The sequence below is a fragment of the Zootoca vivipara genome, chromosome 10 (assembly GCF_963506605.1).
Source record: "Zootoca vivipara chromosome 10, rZooViv1.1, whole genome shotgun sequence".
Classification (NCBI taxonomy): domain Eukaryota; kingdom Metazoa; phylum Chordata; class Lepidosauria; order Squamata; family Lacertidae; genus Zootoca; species Zootoca vivipara.
The window spans coordinates 33595721-33618951 of NC_083285.1; positions in this window are offsets into that span (position 1 = coordinate 33595721).

Below are 23231 nucleotides of genomic sequence, written 5' to 3' on the forward strand. Positions count from 1 at the left end.
AAGAGGATCAAACAGTGTATCATATAACCAGGCACCATTATGAGGGACTTGGTTCATCAGACAGCATAGAAAGAGAGATGCAGAGAGCTTTGCTTTGCTTTTGAAAAAAGTGAAAACATGCATGTGTCAATCATCTATGCAAATATATCTAGTATCTCAGCAACCCCAGGGAGGATATTAACGCTCCCAACAACATGAACTGCCGAAAGTATTTTTGTATACTGCATCATCTGAAATACAGGGTACATATACACATACTGTACAATCTGTCATATATTTTGAAATGGTTGCTTGTACTTTTCTCATTTTTTTTAAAAAAAATGCTACATATGACATATTTTTAAAGCACATACTTCTTTCTCTGAAGCATTCTTTTTTGCATTAAAAATAACAGTTGTTAACAGGGCCAGCTCATCGTAGACCCCCGGTGGCGCAGGGCACCATGGCGCCGGCCCGCCAGGAGGGCGCCGCGAGCTGCGCCCACCCGCTGGCTGACCGGTCCGCCGTGCAGCTGTGCCTGCCCGCCCGCCTGCCGTGCAGCAGCGCCTGTTGCACCCGCCCACCGCGCTGGGAAACGGGGCGGGAGGGCGTTGGAACGGGGCGGGAGGGCGCCGGAGTGATCCGGCGCACCACGGCTCCGGGGGCGCTTAAGACGGCGCTGGTCGTTAACTAACTTCTGAAAGTAAGTCTTATTTTGATTTGGAGAAATATCCACAAGTAAATTTGAAACTGATTCACGCAAATACTGTATTTCTTTCTTGAAGAAAAAAAGAGGTGCCCAGTCCTTTGCAAACCTACGTCTGTTCAGATTTTAGCTGGACCAAACCATGTTGCAGTATATCTGGAAATAAATAAATAAATCTAGTTACAGGTAGGTAGCCGTGTTGGTCTGGATCGAAGCAAAATAAAAAAATTCATTCAGTAGCACCTTAAAGACCAACTAAGTTTTTATTTTGGTATGAGCTTTCGTGTGTATCTGACGAAGTGTGCATGCACATGAAAGCTCATACCAAAATAAAAACTTAGTTGGTTTTAAGGTGCTACTGAAGGAATTTTTTTATTAAATAAATAAAAATTCATTTCAGTAGCACCTTAGAGACTAAGTTTGTCACTGGTATGAGCTTTCTTCAGATGTGCATTTGAAGAAGTGTGCATGCACACGAAAGCTCATACCAATGACAAACTTAGTTGGTCTCTAAGGTGCTACTGGAAAGATTTTTTTAAATTTTGTTTCGACTATGCCAGACCAACACGGCTGCCTACCTGTACCTATATCTGGAAATGTTCTAACCACCTGGCTAGCTCAAACATATGACCTAAGGAATGTGGAACAGGTCTTCAAGCCACTGGCCTGTTGTTAAGAATAGTCTTTCTCAAGCATTGTTAGTAGAAGAGCCATAGCTCAGTGATAAAACAACTGTTTTATAAGCAGGTGGTCTCAAATTCAATCCTTGACATATCCATGTTGGAGATGGTTAAAATAGTTAAGAATCCGTCTATGCAATATATGTGATGTATTGTTGAGCATCATGAACTTGTTTTTGTGGTTTTATTGCATTTTTTGCATTGCACTGTAAATACAAAAAAAATATTTTTTTCATGTAATTTGCACAGACCAGTTTATTTCATTTTTAATTCAATATTGTCTACTATTGTTTTATTTCTCTGCCATTATTTAATTCATTTTTCATTTCTTGTTCCTTTTGATTACAAATTGATCACAGTAGAAACCCACCCTGTATTCTGATGCCTATAGCTTTGAAGCTTTTCATCCAAGTGGCAAGAAATTGTCTAGTCTAAATGATCAATATAGGACCATCCACATTTCAGATAGTTTGAAAAAAGGACCCACATTTAGCAATCAATTCAAAAAGGGGGGATTTCATATATATCTCCCATTGTTTTCAAAGAGAGGCTCTTACTGTATTCTCCAGCTTCCAACTTTGACACTTTCCATCCAAATGACATAGAATTTCTACTTTCTACTACTCCCATAAAGCATTAGACCTTCCAAGTTTCAGACAGATTGATAAGAGGGTCCCTGTTTTAGATGTAATTTAAAAGTGGTGACAGATATTCTTTAAGCTACCTATTGTGTTATTTTTCAGATTGGATCATTTTTAAGACTTGTCACTTTCAGAGCACAATACATCAAATTGGATAGTTTTCAAGTCTTATCACTTTTAGAGTACTCCAAGGTCTCTCTCCTTACAGAATGCTTCCTGAATGTAAGAATATGTATCCATTTGCTAACCAATGTAATGTCAGGTGACCAGAAGAGGAAAACAGGAGTGAAAGCATTTAAAACTAACCTGAAACCCTGATATGGGTGGCAAAAGAATGCTTTGCTATGGGAGGGAGAAGGGAAGGGAAGGCATTGCAATATTTTAAATATGCCCCAACACACCTTATTTCGGGCTCTATTTTGGATCTTGAATGTCAGTTGAGACAGTATGTGAGAGAAGTTGGTGGTGATGGAGTGTTGGGCTCCAACACGCTGTCATAGAGATAGATCCAATCTATCCTAGGACACCCTAACAGGGACCATATGGTTCCATCCTCAAGGCATCTTGTGCATATGGTGGAATGCCAATCTGCTTTGAAGGGCTTCTTACAAACTCATACCCTTCAACATTTGTCCAATGTAAATAGTGATGTCCCATTCCATAATGATAATTTTACTATTTATATCCCAGGTGGCTTCTCTAAATCATGGACTTTCCTGGAAAATAGGGACACTTGGAGGGTCTGCAAATGGATATATCTCTCTGCCTACATGCTAAGTGGCTATGTCTTCAATTGTTTCTCTTTCTCAGTCTAGCAAATTGTCATGGGGAGAATGGTCACTCTAAAGCTTCTACCTTGCAACAAGAGCCACGTATCACTGAATGTTTTTTTATCCTAGTGTGAGGCCATGAGAATTTCTTTCTCAAGCAGCTGGACACTGCTGGCAACTGAGATGAAGATAGAAATGTCCTCTCCCCAATAATTAGATGTTACCACTATGCAATGAATGACAAATGAAATTAATGAATCCCATCTGTTTCAAGAAATTCCAGTGAATGAGTTCTGGATGGAAATTTGTTCATTTTTCATTCATTTGATTAGGTGTTTTTCTTTCTTTCTTTTTTTTTGTAAGGGGAAACTGAAACTGAAATGGTCTGGAACATCCTGTAAAAGTCACAGAAAGCTTCCGGGGAAGGAAGAGAGAGAGATGAAACTGACTTTATAAAACAGGGATGCTTTGTCCTCACCATCTGAATTCAGATGGTCCAGGTGTATAGCAGAATGCTTGAGCAATTGTGCTATTTGAATGGAAAATACAAAAATTACAAACAGGGGGAAAGTAGCTGGTGTTCCCACTGAAAGCAATGGGATGTGAATTTGATGAGTGCCTTTTAAATTACTTATATCAGGCACGTCCAACAGGTAGATCGTGATCTACCGGTATATCACTGGACATCTGTAGTAGATCACTGGTAGATAACTGGCTCCCCCCAAAGAAGCTCAACAACTATGGCTCCCCTTAAAAAAGCTCAACATTTTCACCCTGCAGCCCATCAAAATGGCACTTTCCTCCTCCCTGAAAAAAGCTCAACAACTTTGACCTGAACCCCCCAAAAGGGGGTAGATCACTGCCAGTTTTTAACTCTGTGAGTAGATCGCAGTCTCTTGGGAGTTGGCCACCCCTGACTTATATCATTGAGACTCCAATCTGTTTGTAAAATTTAGCAGGTTAGATTTATGCAGGGGGACTAGCTGAAAGTTGAGAAATAATTACATATGGATAGAATACATGGAAGTTACTAGCAGCAGAAGGCTAGCTGGTTCTCCACGAAAATGGATGGAAAAATGAAAAACGCATGATTTATTCTTACAATTATTTATAGCCTACCTTTTGGGTTCAGTACACTAAAGATGGCTTACCATCATAGAAGCACAATACAAATTTAAAGCAGATGTAATAATAGTCAGAAACACTGATAAAACAGGTAAAACAATATAAATCTCAGTCAAAGTTAAAAAAGTTATCAGTTCTAAGGCTGCTCTCTAAAGAAAAGGATATTCCAATTTAAATGCCTTAGTGACAAGAAAGTGATGTTAAGTTTTCAGTATCTATTTATTTATAATTTCAACAATTTATATGTTGTAGCAGCTTAGTTTCTAAGCAGAATGCTGCTCCCTCACTTAAGTGGGGGCATCTTTGCTACATGCCATCTCCCCTTTGAAAAAAACTTGGGATGGTTTTTCCCATGGGAGGAGCTGGGGGGTCAATCATGTCTTTAGAGGTTGAGTAGGAATTTTGGGTGGCGCTGTGGTCTAAACCACAGAGTCTAGGGCTTGCCGATTGGAAGGTCGGCTGTTCGAATCCCCTCAACGGGGTGAGCTCCCGTTGCTCGGTCCCAGCTCCTGCCCACCTAGCAGTTTGAAAGCACGTCAAAGTGCAAGTAGATAAATAGGGACCGCTCTGATGGGAAGGTTAACGCCGTTTCCATGCACTGCTCCGGTTCACCAGAAGCGGCTTAGTAATGCTGGCCACATGACCCGGAAGCTGTACGTCGGCTCCCTCAGCCAATAAAGTGAGATGAGCGCCGCAACCCCAGAGTCATCCGCGGCTAGACCTTTACCCTTTACAGGAATTTTGGGGGAGGCCCCTAACTGGCCTTGAGGCTGTCCTGTTTTGCCAACTCCTTACTATTGGAAGCTCTATTTGGAGTGGTGCTTGTTTGGTTCAACTGACTTTTTGTCAAGCAGGTAATAGAAGCAGGTGGTGGAATTTTAAGATCTCACAGGGTAGTATTTGTTTAAGCAGTGATTTTTTTCTTGGGGGGGGACGCAGGGGTGTGCATGCCCCTAAACATTCTGTGAATCTAATCATGGCCTCATTGAGGGGCAGTATTTCAATATGAGTAGGAAAATGAGAGTACCCCTAAACATTTTAAGGAAAAAAGCACTGGGTTTAAGGGTACTTTTAGGTCACCCAATGCCTTATTGGCTTTGGGGGCCCCTGGGCAGGGGCCTTCAACTTGCACCAGGGTGAATGCCAAACCAGTCAGGCCATTGTATGTTTTCAGGGTCACATTCCAAAGGTCCAGAAGAGGTAACTGGCCAATTTCCTGGACACAGGGACAATAACAATACAGGATTCAAACTTTGAGTGTTGAAGCAATATACAGCTTAATGGAGAGGGAATTTCATGTTCAGGGGCCACCACAGACAAGGCCTTATCTCTTGTGCCTACCAATTGAATTGACTTTATGGGCCACATGAGCAGCTAGGTCTCTGATACAGAGCTTAATGAAACAATGGAAACAATAAAACAAATGCAATGCAAATGAATATTAACTGAAACAAATAAAACTTTCAAAACACACATGAATAGAAAAGTAAAACCATTTTTCGAAAAATTAGAGTCTCTTAATTACTACTGCTGCTGGTCCAGATCCTGCTTTTTATTTAGGGGTGTTGGCAGGAACAAATAGGCATCTATCAGAATTTTTAGGTTTGTAATCATTCATCATTAAGCTATTTAGCTATAGGCTTACAAAGGACAGGAAAATGCTCTGTGCAGTATACCAATTGTTTGACAAATTCACAGTGAAATCAGGGTGGATCTCCATATTTGATGCAAATAAGCCACAATTTTGAAATGGCAGCTTATTTTCTGAGGGTCAAATTAAAGTTTAGGGACTGAGGTTTTATTTTTTTTCTTAGCCAGCTAGAGGTTTCTTTCAAATAGCCCAAACTGGTAATCTTTAATATCATGCTTGGCAGAAGATGTATGGTGCACACAGCTGCTATGGCATAAAAAGAGAGAAAAGAATCTACTTTTGTTCAGTACAGTAACCGAGTAAAAGGCTATGACAAAATGATGGAATATTCTTTCTCTATATGTTACATAGATAGATTAGCAATCGATACAATGAATGGAGAAATCATTACCCAAAGGAAAGAACCAGAACATAGGATCTATCAAACATAATTACGATAAAGTGAGAAAAAGAATTAAGAGCCCCCATAAGATATAGCTATCCATCTAAATTGTTCGGTGAAATGTGGATAGTCTCTGTTAGAGATGACAATGGAAATGAGGCAATAAATCCAATCTGATTACTCAAATGTAGTACATAAATTTCACTGTACGGTAGACGACATTAACATGGATATCCAGGACCCTGTTGCAGACTTTCAAATGTAACAAGCATGAAGCTGAGTGATGGTTTGGTAAGCATTACTGCTTAAGAAAACACACTTTTCTATGCTAATGGCCTAGTTGACTGTACATTATATTGGGCTAATAAACAGTCCCCAAGTATCCTATTCCAAGCCAATTTTGTTAAGAAACCACTTAAGAAAGCAGAGTAAATTACAGGAAAGAAAATGTATGGTTTTAATTTCAACGTGCTTCACTGGGAAGAACAAAATGCTATTGTCAGGGGTTATTGTGACTACTCCAGAGTAACGACCATCCACATGCTTGTCTTTTAACAGTCTTTATTGGTGCACTCTATTTACAGTGTAACGAGGTGTGGGAAACATGTCTGCTCATTCCGATCCAGAATCCGGCACTGCCCCTCTACGCGACTTCGGCCAACATAATAGTCTCGGGACAGTGAATCTCCTCCCTTTTCTCCTCCTCCATAAATCCTGTGCCGGGAGAAAGGGTCTGCACTCCTTCCTTTCCCTCCTTTCCGCCCCTCTCTTTTCCCGCCTGTGGAGCAGGGGCTCTCCCATGCGGCCAGAGACTTGGCACTCTCTCTTCACTTCCTGAATAGCCCCTTCAGACCCCGCGCTTCCATCGCTGCTTGGGGAGGAGCTGCTCCTGATAAGAGGGGGAGGTTCCCTATACTCTCCCCCCCCCCCTTACAGCTATGATCATGACTTCCTCTATATCTCTGGGAGAGCTTTTTGTGTGTGTGGGTGGGTGGGTGGGTGGGTGGGTGGGTGGGTGTGGATGTGTGTGCGCGCTTTCATGCCTGCACACTCACAATTATCTCCCACACAAATCAGAGCAGTACATACTCCCACCTGGCTACCATTTGTTATACCTTATTCTATACCTTGCTCATATCTTAAATGAGCATGTAAGTGGGGAGCAGGCTGGTCCCATGACTGACGTCACACACAACAGTATCTGCCACTGATGTTCACACATTCAGAATGAACATCTGCCACGAGGAAGTCTTTTCGCAAGCTATACACACAAATATTTCCTCGGGGAAAATGTTTGCTCTGAATGTGTGGGAGTCAGTTAGCATAGCGCTCTGGCATGCAAGATGTCAGACCCAACAGTTGGCCATAAGAGGCTCTGGCTGAAGGTCTCAGGACTCAGAAGTGCCCATCACCAGCCCAACCTGCCTCTCATTCACTGCTGGGCTCAGGTGGTTGTTTGTGGGCATTGCTTGGGAGCCAAGCTTGGCTCTCCCATGCAGCGACTAACAGCCCTCCTCCATCTTCCACCTCTCTGCTGCCTGCTTGGGCTCTTCTTAGAAAGCTAGGGAGGCTTTCTTTTTTAAATTTCAAGTTTGGAAAGTTTTTTTCTAGCCACCATAGCAAAGATGTAATCATTGCAGAAATTCCCCTGGACTTATTCTGTCTTCACTAACTAGGTCTGGCTCTTTAAAAAAAGGGTCCCTTTGGCCAGGGCCGGATTTAGGTTTGATGAGACCCAAAGCTACTGAAGGCAATGGCATCACACTGCTGACTCATATCAAGTCTGTGGTCTACCAAGACTCCTAGATCCTTTTCACATGTACTGCTCTCAAGACCTCATTTTTTGACAGAATTACAAGCCTGGTAGATGAAGGGAACGCTGTGGATGTAGCCTATCTTGATTTCAGCAAGGCCTTTGACAAGGTGCCCCATGATATTCTTATAAAGAAGCTGGTAAAATGCGGGCTAGACAATGCTACCATTCAGTGGATTTGTAACTGGCTTACTGACTGAACCCAAAGGGTGCTCATCAATGGCTCCTCCTCATCCTGGAGAATAGTGACTAGTGGGGTGCCACAGGGTTCTGTCTTTGGCCCAGTCTTATTCAACATCTTTATCAATGACTTGGATGATGGGCTTGAGGGCATACTGAGCAAGTTTGCAGATGACACCAAATTGGGAGCGGTGGCTAATACCCCAGAGGACAGGATCACACTTCAAAATGACCTTAACAGATTAGACAATTGGGCCAAAGCAAACAAGATGAATTTTAACAAGGAGAAATGTAAGGTACTACACTTGGGCAAAAAAAATGAAAGGCACAAATACAGGATGGGTGACACCTGGCTTGAGAGCATAAACAATACTGCAGGACAGCACAGTTGAATGTAGGTAAAGCTGTTGTACCTGTTATCTAATAGTGCTTGTAGACTGATGATTAAGCAGCATACACTAAGGGTACAGCATAAAGGGCCCCATTGAACATCAAGATCTGCCTAGATACACAGACACTCTATACTTTCCTATATTAAAGTATGCACCAATAATGTAACATTGAAGAGATGCATTAGAGGCTATGGGAACTGTAAATACTCCAAAAAACCCAGGATTCTGCCTTTAAGACAGGGAATATAGACATACAGAGAGGCGAGAACAAATCTCAAAAAAGGCAGTAGAGCAGCAAAACAACAATATAAGCTTAAGGTGGAAAATTATTTAGCTGAAAACAACATGGAACAAGTGTGGCAAGGACTGCAGCACCCAACCAACTACAAGGGCAATATGAGGAATATGGTTAAGGCTGATGATTCGCTGTCAGAGGAGCTGAACATCTTCGCTCGCTACGAGGTTAAAAGATTGAACACTTTAGCTCCTGCCTGCCAGCCTTCAAACTCTCAGCCACTCACTCTATATGATTATCAAATGAAAGCTGCATTGAAGGCAATGAATCCCAGTAAAGCGGCTGACCCAGATGGGGTGCTGGGGATAGTGGTCAAAAATTGTGCTGATCAACTAGCAGGGGTCCTGACAAGGATTTTTAACATCTCCCTGCAAATGGCTTGTGTTCCATCATGCTTAAAAGCAGCTACTATTGTCCCAGTTCCAAAGAAAACGGCAATTACCTGCCTGAATGACTACTGACCTGCAGTGATGAAATGCTTCGAAAGACTGGTCCTTCAACACCTTAGAACCTGCTTTCCACCGGACTTTGATAAACATCAGTTTGCCTATAGAAGAAATAGGTCCACAGATGATGCGATAGCTACCGCCTTTCATCTCGCAGCAAGTCATCTAAAGAAACTGGAGAACTACAGTATGTCAGGATGTTGTTTATTGATTATAGCTCGGCTTTTAATACCATCCTTCCGGACATCCTCATTAAAAAGCTGGCTGACATGGACTTTTCTTCTACCATCTGTGACTGGATTAAAGACTTTCTGATAGATCGGACACAAACAGTGAGGATTGGACATGTAACATCTAATTCCTTAAACATCAGCACCAGCACACCACAGGGATGTGTGCTAAGCCCCTACCAGTATTCATTGTATACATACGATCATGTATCATCTGACCCATCTACTGCAATTATTAAGTTTGCAGATGATTCCACCATAATGGGTTTAATTGACCAAACTGCAGGAGGTAGTGGAAGACAGGAGTGCCTGGCGTGCTCTGGTCCATGGGGTCACGAAGAGTCAGACATGACTAAACGACTAAACAACAACAGGTGGAGACAAATCAGCATATAGAGGGGAGGTTCAAAAAATATTTACATGGTGCCTAGGGAACAACTTGCACCTTAATATCAGCAATGCAAAGGAGATGGTGTTGGACTTTTGGAGGAAGAGAGGAGAACTAGCCACACTGACATAAACGAGGGGAATTAAGACTAAGAGAGCTGAGTGGGGGCTGCTCGTGTAATCTCACTGTACAAGTGACAATAAAGTATTTCAATTTCAATTTCAATTACTTACATCGTAGGAGCCTACACAACATAAAACACCATTGCTGTATGTAGGTTTTATTTTATTTGTGTTTTTTCCCCTTATATTTTGGAAATGTACATCCAGGTTTTTTCCCTTTAATTTTTTGGGGGCTCCCAATAGAGTGGGGCCCTAAACTATAGCTTGTTTAGCTTATACGTAAATCCGGCACTGGCTTTGGTCCTTTCTCAGACTGAAGTGCTGAGGAACTGGCAGAAAAATGACCAGGGCTTCCATTACTATTTCTGACAGGGATTCAAGGATGTGTAATCCGAGTCACCAGTGGAAAAAAGGTTTTTTTTACCAGGCACTGGGAGCAATCCATCTCCTCCTCATCCTTCATCTGTCCCAAGCTTCTTTCCCACGAGGCAGGGCAAGAGGAATGTGGTGACAGCAGCAGGGACCTTTTGAGAACTGTTGTGGGTTCTGTGCATTTGCCTGGGTGAATCTGTGTGAGCTTGTGCCTCTCTCTATATGAATAATTCTTTGAATATTTCAGTATTTCCTCTGATCAGAAAAACATAGTTTAATATTCACCAGGAAGGACTAGAGATCATATTGATGAGTCTAGGGAGAGACACTGGCGGAGGAAGAGGAGTGCAGGCTGCGCGCCACGCCCCAGGATGCATGCCACGCCTCTGTGGGTGGCATGCCCCGCCCCACCTCCTTTCTGCCCCCCCCCCGGTGCCAGAGCATGAAGCTTTGCCACTAAGGAGAGAGAAAAAGGCTAGAAGGAACTCAAACAAGAAAGGTTCAGTTCTTCTTCTTTGAGTAAAATGGCATAATCTCTGAGAGTAGAGTTTGGTGCAAGAATATGGAAGTGGCTGCACGCAGGAGATATTTCTGCAGGTCTTAACTTCTGTTTGGAGAGAGGAGGAGTTTTATCTGCTTCTGTTTCTTTTTTTACTTCAACTCCAAAGAATCAGACTTTCAAGACTAGCGTAGGATATTTTGTAAAACCACTTTTTATCTCTTGTTGCAGTTATGCAAGCTCTGTGCATAAGCTCTTGCTTGGGCAAGAGGTATTAAGATAAGTCACTGTGAAACTGGCTTAGAAATTGTCTACCAAATGCAATCCTTGCTGCATGATGCCCTCTGAAATACTCTCGTGCATTTCCCATAGAGAAAGATGCAAAGATTCCTAAGTTTATGGCTATTAAAGGTAAAGGTAAAAGGACCCCTGACGGGCCGACTGGGGTTGTGGCACTCATCTCACTCTATAGGCCAAGGGAGCTGGCATTTGTCCGCAGACAGCTTCTGGGTCATGTGGCCAGCATGACTAAGCCACTTCTGGCAAAGCAGAGCAGTGCACGGAAACGCCGTTTACCTTCCCGCCGGAGTGGTACCTATTTATCTACTTGCACTTTGATGCGCTTTCGAACTGCTAGGTTGGCAGGAGCTGGAACCGAACAATGGGAGCTCACCCCGTCGTGGGGATTCGAACCGCTGACCTTCTGATCGGCAAGCCCTAGGCCCTGTGATTTAGCCACACACATCCCTTAAGAAGACTTAATGAATCACGGAGATTAAAAAATCTAAAGAAATTATTCTAATAACAATATAATATACATTTTCTGTATGGTAAAATAAAAAATGCAGATTGCAGAATGAGGGAAACATGGGCACTGATTAGTATATACCCTTCAACTGCCCCAGAAAAACTGGGACATCCCACTTTTTCCCCCATTTTGGGCACCTTGCTCTCACACAATTTTGGACTGATATTTTACCCCAAAGGTGTTTTTTCAGGTCCACAATCTTGCACAGTACCCCAAAACATGTGTTTTGGGGCTCCGTGCCCTGAAAAGTGCCATTTTGGGGTCTGTGCTCTCAGATGGCACCACAAAACACATGTTTTTGGGTGCTGTGCACAAAAATAGCTTTTTCTGGGTCCATTATCTTCTGCAGATCATGTGACTCATGTGGGATTTTGGACCCGGAAGATGGTGTCCCAGATTTGGACCACATTGCGTCTGAGGGTAATAATAGTGAGATCAAAGGTGGTCATATGGTGGCCCCCAGATTTGACTAGAAGTGTCAACATCCCAGAACATTAGCCACTCTGATTTGAACTGATGGAAATTGCAGTTCAACAACAAGTAGTGGTGGCTTTGGGGGGTTGGTAAACTGTGCAACTGGCAGCCCTCCCCAAAACAACAACAACATCTTATACCAAATTCTGACTGCCTTTGTTACAGTTTCAGTCTCAGCCTGCTTTGTCAGGAGCATTGCTGCCATTGAAGTTCACTGTACATTTTTTAAAAAGGGGAGATTCCCCTACACTGAAGTCAGGCCTATCCACATTGGTAGTGGATATTGGCAGAGATAACATTCCCAGAGCACTGTGTAAAAAGCGCAGACCATGAGTTCATGAGGAATCAGATGACCCCATTGTGAATCCAAAACACAGTTTTCTTTAATGATATGGTGAATGAAATAGTTGTTCACTTAGATTTCAGCAAATGGTGCAGTTTAAGGACAAGTATGGATTTATATTTGATGTTAAATCTTTGGCTAAAATAGGAGATGATGACTTTGAAAAGGCCTAAAATGGTGTAGTTGGAACAGCCTTTATCAATCTGCATTAAATAAGCCTCTTGTTGACTCTCCCACTTCTTTTCCCAATATTGCAATCTGCAAACCAGTTAATCTAGGATTTATCCTATTCATTTTAATGGGGTTAGTAAATGGTCTGGGGCTATAACAGTAAGCTACTAACAATGCAAGTATCCAATGTACTTTGCTCTAGTTCCGTGTATATTTCTTCTTCAATTTTCCCTTTTTATGTTGCATAGTTAGCTCAAAGATGTATGAATAACTCCAATATTACACTTGATTTGAATCCTGAAAATGATTGGGTTTCTATGAATTTAGTTAATGCATTCATTAACAGCATGACTTGGTAAGGAAGAAGTGACTACTGATCTGTGAACAGTCGATCTTTTAACGTGAGGAAGGTAGTCTTACCATACTGTTTTGGATGTCTGCTAAAACCATTTTTATTTCAACAAGCCTACCAGGTGCATAGTTTAGCTATGTATATATGTTTCTACATTTTTAATGATTTTATGTGTGTGTTTATATACGCAACACACATTTTTAATTAAGTACTTTATACACTTTTCTAGGTAAGGTAAATAAATGTTATCTTGTCCCCAGATAACAGGGGAGAGTACAATAATGAACTTCATGGTGTTAAATGTATCTACCATTGTTGGTGAAGAGTCGAATGGTGATGGTTAAGGAAAAATCACATTATTTCCCTTGCTTTTCATTTTCAGTTAAGGCCTCCTTCAAATCCTTGATATAATGTAAATATTAGAACTTAATTTAGCGAACCCTTGTATTAAACTGACAGTTCTCTGAAATAAATAGAACATTTCGTCCCATGGGGATCTACTGACCTGACCACTTAACAGATTTCAAATTGTTTCCTCCTGGTGTTTCCAATGACATTTTTGATCCAAAGGCACCCAGCAAATGACCATCCCAAAATGAATATGAATGTGCCTTAATGACTCTAAAAGCTAATGAGGAATGGACAGTGGTTATTCAAACATTCTAATTAAATCACAGCTAAGCCTAATGTATTGCTTTACACATCATTATCTTTGTGCCACAGAAATTAACCAAATTTGAATTATCTACTCATTAGAAGAAACATTGATCACAAGCTTTAGAATTCACCAAGGGTTTTTATAGCAAAATTCAGTTTTTTTTGTTTTTTTAAAGAAACAGCTGTTCCAATGGCACAGATTTCCCATCAGACATCCCACACTGAAAAAGGGGAGGGAGCCAAATGAACACAAAACAAGCATTACTCCTTGCTTATACCCTGTATCCGGGCAGTGGTGGTTTCTTCATAGGAGACAGTAGTTCTTATAACTAACAGGACAATCAAAAGGCCCCTCCACCAATGTAAACCCCAACACACTGGTCCATTGGGTTATCCTGAAAGTTGCCTATCTATTACCACTGCTTCATCAAAAGTTTGCTGTCAAAATTTGTACCTATTCCAGGAAATTGCTCCCAATAAAAATCCGTTTGCAACCACATGAACCAGAAAAATCGCAGTAATTTTGCATTAAATTTCCCTGTGGCTTTCAAGGATCATGCCACCACTATGCACATGGTGGAATTTGGTGTGGCATCCCAGCATACAGTTCTTTCCTGCCATTTTCATTGAGGAACAAAAGTGCACATGTGGCATAAAGGGTGGATGTCACCTGCTGTTGTATCAGACCACATTCTGCAAAAAATTAAATAGCAATAAAAACCTGTATATGAATACAACATAATATCCATTTTTTTCTACCTGTGTTCTGTCTCTCTCTGTGGTGTGTGGGTTAGAGATGTTGCTGGACTATAGCCCCCAATATCCCTGCCCATTGTTGACAGGCGCTGATGTATACATGCAGACTTGCTTTTGTTAATTAATATGATCTAAAGGTATGTTCAACATTCAGAGTGATTTCACTACATTTTTCATGTCATTCCATCATCAGCAATGTGTCATTCTTATCATTTGAAAATCTCATCAAGCATCAGCTACAGTCAATGCATCACGCCTTATCATTCATCACATTTTATCAGTCTATACCCTACTCCACTAAAGCACTTTCCAGGAACCAGGAATGAAGGAAGAATAGAGAAGTGAGACCACACTTCCTTACCCTCTATGGTTGGTGGAATAACAGTGGGCAAGTAAGGGAACTTGAGAGCCCTTGGGGAGATCAGTCACTAGTGCAAACCTAATGATGTCATCATCAGGATGGGATCCAGTTTGTTTTGTAATCATCTCAGAATAATTCAAGTTACAGGCAACTCCCTGTTTGTAAGGGGGTTGTGTTCTAAGTCATTGTGCACATTGGTGGAGTATGCACAAGCCCAGCCCACCCCACCCTGTTCCACCCCCTTCTGCCACCGTTCTGCCCTCAATCAAATGCATGCAAAATGGTTGCTACTTGTATTGTTTAAAATCTTAGCCTGAAGCCAATTATGACCTGAAACAGGAAAGAGCTGCTCACTGCTCACTACTGGTTTGTAGATCTGAACACCAATGAAAAACAAGGAAGATGTTGGTGTGTCTGTGACAGCAGCAGGTAGCTGTGCTTGCTGCTTACGAAGCTCAGCAGCTCATGTGAAAATTTCAATAGTTAGTAAGAACAAGCTAACTCATTTTGAGCAGTATTCATCAATTGGAACTCCAGCAGAGCATTATCTTCCCCATCAACTCCACTGATAGGTATGTGATGCACACCTTCAGACTCCCTATGTTTTCATTTACAGAGCCAACAATCATTCCGTATCCCAGTTGTTTGGAAATGCGTAGCGGTGGGATTCGAAGCTCATCTTCAAACTGATAAAAACTTGCAATTACTAATCTACCATCTGCCTACATTGGCCAATCGGAAATCCCAGTTGTATCTGGGAAGCCAGGCCAACTGCACTTGCAAATCCAATAATGGCTCCCCTTGAGAGTCTCTTCTCACAGCTGCATATTAGAGTCTCTGTATCAGTGACATCCTTGCTACAGTATCGACTAAACTCATGAGGTTTGCAGTTATCTCATGCTTGCAACTCAGGCTATCAATCTTAACACAACATACTCTCCCGTGGGTTCTCTGGCAGTGGAAAGGTTAGTTCTGGCAAAAGATATACAAAATGTTTGGGTCCAACAGTCTGCTTAACTGTCTCACTTGAGAATAAAAGCATCAGTGGAGGGCTTCATGGGAAGCCTCTATTCTACCTGTTGCAAGGAGGGAGGCTTCCAAAATCCATATTTTTGGAAGTCCAGTCTGATGGGTTTGAAAATGAGCAGATGTATCCTGAGCTTTGCATGCTCTCTAGAGAACGATAACTTCCTTGTAATTCAAACCTAGATTGAGTACGAATCAATGTGTCGTTTTTGTGCACACACATTCAACAAAAGCTTGCCTGCCTGCCTTCTCTTTAGCAGTGACCAGCTTGAAGGGGTAGCACCCAGAGCTGACCTCCTGGTCACAGCATCACTGCCACTTATGGGATGGTGTAGGGGCAGACTAGAGGAGCAGGGTTGGGCAAGCACGAGCTTCCCTTGTTTTTGAAATTTAATTTAAGCCACCTACAAGCAGCTAGCATGAGACTCCCTGGCACTGCGTGCATTGAAATCAGAGTACCGCAAGTCCAACTGAGAGTGCTTGAACTTCTTGGTGACATGCTGCCACACTTTGGGGAAAACCTTGCATATTTTACATACATTTTACATAAGAAGAAACCTGCTGAATCAGGCCAAAGACCCACCTAGTTCAGTAGTCAGTGGCCACAGTGTGTATCTAGAAATTCAACCTCTTTGTCATGACTGGAACACACATGTATCCAGTCAGTGCAAGGGTAATTGAAGTCACCCATCACTGTAGAATTTCCTCTTTTGGATGTCTCGTTTATTTCATTCTCCATCCCACGGTCACCTTGACATTCTGTTCAGAAGTACAAATGACTTTTGGTCCCAATAAATTAACGTGTGACTCCATGCTGCTATTGAGTTTCCTTGTGTTTTACCTTTGGGCTGGGTGTGTATTTATTATGGCCAGTTTTATTAATGTTGTGAGTTTTATGGGACATTTTGTAGTGTATTCTACTTTATTATAACTGAAACTGTATTTTTATCTGCTATTGTGTAAGCTGCCTTGAGTGAGGGTTTCCTATAAAGAGGGTCTATAGATATTTTAAATAAACTTAACTAGATTTTGAGTATCCTGACACTTTAAGGTAGGTATAGGATTTTAGTCAGACTTAGAAATATTTGCCTATCCATTTCCTAGCCACCTCTGTATTTTTCTCCAGACCATAAGGTGCCCATTCACTCTTGCCCAATCCAAAATTCACTTTTTCATATAGAATAAATTAGATTAGGTAAGCAAATGTGTGCAAAACTATATTTTTGGCTCATATTTTTGGAGCCAACTGCATGTGTATAGTTATTTGGTTGACAATTCTTTATTCAGTTTAGCACAATGATCCTCACAGTTGTTGTTTTTACATGTCTAAGGGGCTGAACCAACAGACTACATTCATGATATCCCTGTGCCTAAAAAATAAATTTTAAAAGGTGTTACCTTTTACAGGTCTTTATAGCCATCCTTTTGCCATGTCTCATAGCAAGGTTATTCTGAAGGTAATTGTCAAAACTGAGAAGCGGGTACTTGTTTTGTGGGAGACAGATGCTCTGTTTCTGTCCTCTGCTGGGTATTGCAGATGTCAAAAGGTCAAGATCTGCCTGGAGCAAAGACCAAAGATTTGGTGGTCCCTATTGTTGTTTCCACAGCACAGCTCTGAAGCAGTTTCTGAAGGTTGGAAGAATTCATATATCACCATCATATTTATTCATCCCCAGAGTTAATCTTTGAGAACTTGGGAAAGTACAAAACCTACGAAGTAGATATATGCCTGACTGTTCAAAATATATACCATATTAATCAAATGGAGATTTTAGAGAACTGAGAAATAAGTATGAAGAACTATTACATTTAATGTGAGCACTAGGGTATAGTTTTTCCATCGGAATAATTCACTGTACCTCAATTGCTGGAAGAACAGAGGAAAAGTTATTTTTCTATTTTAATATGAACTTCCCATTTTCTAAAAAGAAAAAAAAGATGAACTGAAAATAATACCTTAAAATTACTTGCTTCCATATTTAATGTCCCCAAACATAGCAATTTTGAATAAGGTCTATAAAATTAATACCAGTTGGAGTATTTGGGGAGTTATTATTCTGCATAATTCATTCTGCTTTCAAGGTTCAGTTCAAAATAGCTGAGAACATTTATTTTATCATGGAAGAAAGCAGATCATACTGTACGTACTTTTTACATGCTCTCCATTTCCCAGAGCACTGAGAAGTTCCTGAGCCGTGCTTCCTAGGGTCTGGTTTATTTTTGGAGAACTTTGGAAAACTTATTATTTTCTTCTAATATTTGGTGCATTCAAAACTATACAGACAAAGGCTAGGCAGATGCTAATAACTTAAGCACTTCAGCATACAGTAAACCATCTGGCTCTACCTGTACCCCACCAGGTGTCTTTAGCTCGAAATCTCTCTCAACTTCTGTCCTTGGTAGTTGGCTATGTATTCTTCAACATAGTTCCTGCTTCTGGAAATGGTCTCATGCTGTGATTCTCTGCCTCTGTCTCCAATTGCAGTTTCTTTCATATATAACTTAAGACTCAGTCTTACTGTAGGAAGAGTGGACATAAAAAGTGCTGGACCAGGCCAAAGGCCCATCTAGTCCACATAGCTGCCAAGTTATCCATTTTTTAAAGGGATTTCCCCTTATGCTGAATAGGCTTCCTCGCGAGAAAAGGGGAAACTTGGCAGCTATGCTAGTCCAGCAGTCTAGTCCAGTTGAGGTAAAACTTAGCCATTGACAGCCTTATCCTCCATGAATCTGTATAATCCTTTTTTTAAACCATTCTAGAAGGTGACCCTCATTACACCTTGCACATGCAATGCACAAAAAGTTCCACATCCTAATGACTGTCTTATAACAACATGAGAAGGAGGAAGAGAAGAGAGTCACCTTCCCAAAATGGCTCTCCCATTCCTGTACACTTCAGTCTTTAGGTTCTACTGAGGGTACCTCCTGAGTCATTAGCAAGCAATTTCCTTCACAAAAGACATGGCTGACATCGCTAAGCCACTGACTATTCAGGAACATTAGGCAGGCATTTTGACTTATTCACATACTTCTGCTCAAACCCCTGAATTCATAGCTGTCAGGGGGACTCCCTACAGAGAGCCTCCCCCCGTCATTCTGACCAGCACATTGCCCAGCGATAGCACGAACAGCGAGTCAGGAACAGGGAATGAGGAATGGAGCGGAATGGAGGGAGGGCTCAGTGAGGCATCCGAGCCCTGGCAACACTCTGGGGAACAGAGCAGGCAGGAAGGGCTCAGAGACGCGTCAAAGCCTTGGTGCCGCTCTGGTCTAGGGACAGCGGATGAGGGGCTCAGTGAGATGTCAGAGCCCAGGCACTGCCCCAGCCAGCAAGAGGGGAGACCTCTCCTTCCGGCGCCCAAATTGAGGCGCGCACCCACATGTAGGGCTAAGGGGAGGCGTTTCGGGGTACCCAGACTTTTCTGCTGGCCCCGAAGCAGACGGAAGCCATTGCCGGGTTCTGAAAGTGACTAGGTGGTCATGTTTTCTGCTATCTCTGCACTGTAAATAGTATGCACAATAAAACTCTTAAAGACAGCGTGGACTGGAGCATCTTTACTTGAGAGTAGGCACAGCAACCCCCTGACAATAGCCATCATCAGATAACAAACTCACAACACCTCTTTATGTGTAGATTTAAACTACTACCTCAGAAGATGGTGGACTTTCCTTCTCTTGAGGTTTTTAAAAAGAGGTTGGATGGTCATTGGTCAGGAATTCTTTAGCTGTGATTCCCATATTATAGAGGGTTGGACTAGATTCCCCTTAGGATGGCCCTTGTGGTCTCTTCCAACTCTACGATTCTATGATTCTATGATTCCTTACACCTTTACAATTCTATGATTTTATGGATTATAGTCCACCCTTTCATATATATATACAAGGCATCTAACAAAATTTCAAAAATGGCGTGTATAACAAAAAACAGCATGAAAACAGTGATTAATATATTAATTGTGAATTAATAAAACAACAAGAAGTCAGCAGATTTATTCTCCTCCATCATACACTAAAACTTAAGTATGCAAACAAAAATGCCTTAACTTGCCACCTTTCATATAAAGTATTGATTTTAAAATGACTAAATATTTGATCTTATACCCACTTACCTGGCAGCAAAACCCACTGAATTCAACAGTTTCAAAGTGGCTCCAGGTAGTTTGATAGGAAGTTGAATTTATCAAATGTATTTTTAAAAAAACAAAAAAACCTTATTTTTATTAAACGTCCATGCTTTACTAGAGAAGTGAAGCTCAATTTGTTATGAAGACTTTTTGTGAGTATATATATCTGGATATGTATTTTTTATGGTTCTTAATTAAAGAGGTACCTTTTTGTGTCATATTAGTTCAGTCTAGGGATGTGATATTACTTCACAGAATCTACACTTTACGTTGCTATTATGCAAATCACTTTCCTTTCTGAGATGAATTTGACTTTCATCAGTGCTAAAGGTAAAGTTCACAATCAGAAATAAGTTGATAAATTCTCATTACATTTCTCTCGGTTGTTTTAAGGAGCAGAGATGAAACAATTAAATTATAGTTGAATGTAACATGTCAAAGATTGACTTAGAGCTGTATGTTTACTCAGTTTTTCAAGATTCGGAGGAGAAAGTTTCCCATATATATTGAGGACAATGCATAGTGTGACCATTCTGTGAGACAGTTTACAAGCTCTTCTCTAAACTCTGGAGCTTCTACAAGGTGTTGGGAAAGCAGGCCAAATGTGCAGTGCTTTCCTTTAACAAATGAACTTTCAAACATTTGGATTTAATTTACATTGGCTTAAAAGAAAAAAGCAAGCTGTTTAGGTCAATGGAATTCTAAGCTGTTCAAACTACTCCTGGAAGAAAAATTGACTGCAGAAGTGTTTTTCCATCCCATGATTATGAGGCAGCCCCAAATAACTGAGATAGTTTGCTTGCGTTTAAATGACTGATGGACTAGTCTTCCTTGGAATTAAAGGAGTCAATCCAGTTTAATAAGCATAAGTCATAACTGAAATAAAGAAGCAACCAAATATAATGTATATGGATGAATGCTTGATCCTGGGCTGTGCTCCTAAATGCTTTTTTAAAAAAAAATTTTTTAAAAAAACTCATCTGCTTAATTTTTGATAATATACTAGATCAGGATTGTTAATTTAAACAGTCTGTAGTCACAGCAGCATACACAACAAAGTGCAATGCCCTGAATTTAGAAAGCACCTTGGAGAGAATTGTTCTGTCCAAGCGAGTCTTGATCCTCCTTCATAGGTTACAGTAGTCTCTGACTGGCTCAAACATCATTAGCTGCTTTAGAAAACATTATCATCTTACAGTAGTCTTCAGACAGCTACCTTGTCTCTGCCATTTCCACCTGGCTGTGCGAACTCCTAAGAAAGCTGCCCTGGGCTTCAGCTGTGTCTTGCTGAGACAACTGTAGGCCTATTCAGATGAAATTCTCCTTGTATGTTCATGAATGCATGGTGAGACTGTTGGCACAAACCTCTGGTGACCATGCAATGATCATTAGTCTGAAAAGAAGAAGAAGAAGAAGAAGAAGAAGAAGAAGAAGAAGAAGAAGAAGAAGAAGAAGAAGAAGGAGGAGGAGGAGGAGGAGGAGGAGGAGGAGGAGGAGGAGTTTGAACTTGATATCCCGCCTTTCACTCCCCTTAAGGAGTCTCAAAGCGGCTAACATTCTCCTTTCCCTTCCTCCCCCACAACAAACACTCTGTGAGGTGATTGAGGCTGAGAGACTTCAGAGAAGTGTGACTAGCCCAAGGTCACCCAGCAGCTGCATGTGGAGGAGCGGAGACGCGAACCCGGTTCCCCAGATTACAGGTCCACCGCTCTTAACCACTACACCACGCTGGCTCCCTATGTGTGCTCATGGAAGGTTCCAGCTCATGAATGGAAGCATGAATTAATTAATCAAGGTTCCCAGTTATGATGGGACTATTTCAAGGCATAGAACCCTTTCAGGGTCCTCAGGGCTCAGCTAGCAGGCATGGTTCTTCATCGTTGTGCATTCATTGAGCAGATGCAAACTGGTACAAGACTTCCACTACTTATCATATCCCTGTCCTTCCTTCACATACATTATCAAGACCTACTTCTTTCTAAAAAGCCTTTCTGAATCAGTATTCATATCCTCATATCTTCTCCATCCCATCCTCAACATTCATTGTAAGCTTTTGATGCCGCTCCCTATTTGTATTCTTTGCAAGCCTTCTCAGCAGGGTTTCTCTATCCCTTATTACACACAACACACTGTTGACATTATAAACATATGTAGCAATGCTTGTGTTGATTAGGTCCTGCTGAAGTTCATGCTGTTTCAGTATTAACATTCTTATTTGTCAAAAATAGAAGCATGGGAGAGAAATTTCAGCAAAACAAGGCCGAAAGGAAAGCACCATTTGTATGCAGAGAAAGCACAGAAGAATATTAAGGAAACTCAGACAACATCTCAATAGGTGATAATTGTACAAACTTTAGGCTGTCTGTGAAAAGCTGATTGGAGGAAGAAGCAAATAACATAAAATATTCCAATGTATAAGCAAAAGATGAGTATCATCTTTGAAATAAATTTAAGTCAGCGAGGCCAAATAAAGTAGACTACAATAATAATGATAAAAAGCAGCAAAAGGAGGCATAGGCCTTGTGCAGCTTCAAAGGAAAGTCTTACACAGATAACGTTTCAATAGGAACACTTTCAGTATTTTCTGAATAAAAATGGGCTTCCAAAGGCTATGTGGATTGTGCCTAAATGCTTGTGCACTCTGCTCTTTCAATGAACTGTAGTAGCAGTGGGACAAAATCCAAAGTAGAATGAAGAACAAAACAGGGGATGTGAAGTATTGTGAATTCGGTAAAAGAAAAATGTGTGGGTAAACCATGTGGTAACCCAGCAACCCTGCTTAGAAATATATCCAAGTTTGTCTATTGCTTCGGAAAAGGTGACATATGAGATGCAGTTCTCCATTTTAACTTGGCAGTGGGATTTTCCATCAGTTTTAATATCTGATGCACTGTCTTGGCTGTGTTATAAGTGAGGGGAAGATTGCAGTGGGTCACATAAGGAGGTATTAATGAAGTAGCCTCCTCTTCACTGAGACAGTTTGTCTTCCATATGTTTGGAATGTTGTGACTGTCTGTGCCTTTTCCCATAGTGCAGGCATAGGCAACCTTTGGCTCCCAGATGTTTTGGAACTACAACTCCCATGATCCCTGACCACTGGCCCTGTTAGCTAGGGATCATGGGAGTCGTAGTTCCAAAACATCTGGGAGCCAAAGGTTGCCTATGCCTGCCATAGTGATATGAAGATAGGGAATGGCTTTCAAAAATTGTGTCAAAAAACACCAGATCGTCTCTGTGCATTTAGCTTCATTGTCATTGCCAGAAGCCTATGAAATGGCTTATAAGGAAGAAGCTGCTATTGTAGCACCATACAAATGTAGAGGCAGAGAGTGAGGGTAGCAAATGGTCTTAAAATGTTTTTGAAGAGCCATGCTATCTTTGAAACTGGTCTAATAAGAAAGCATTGGAACGGGCTATGTATAGGTGAGTACTGCAAGAACACTTGCTCTTAAAAGAAATTCTATTTAGGGCTATATATATACCCATAT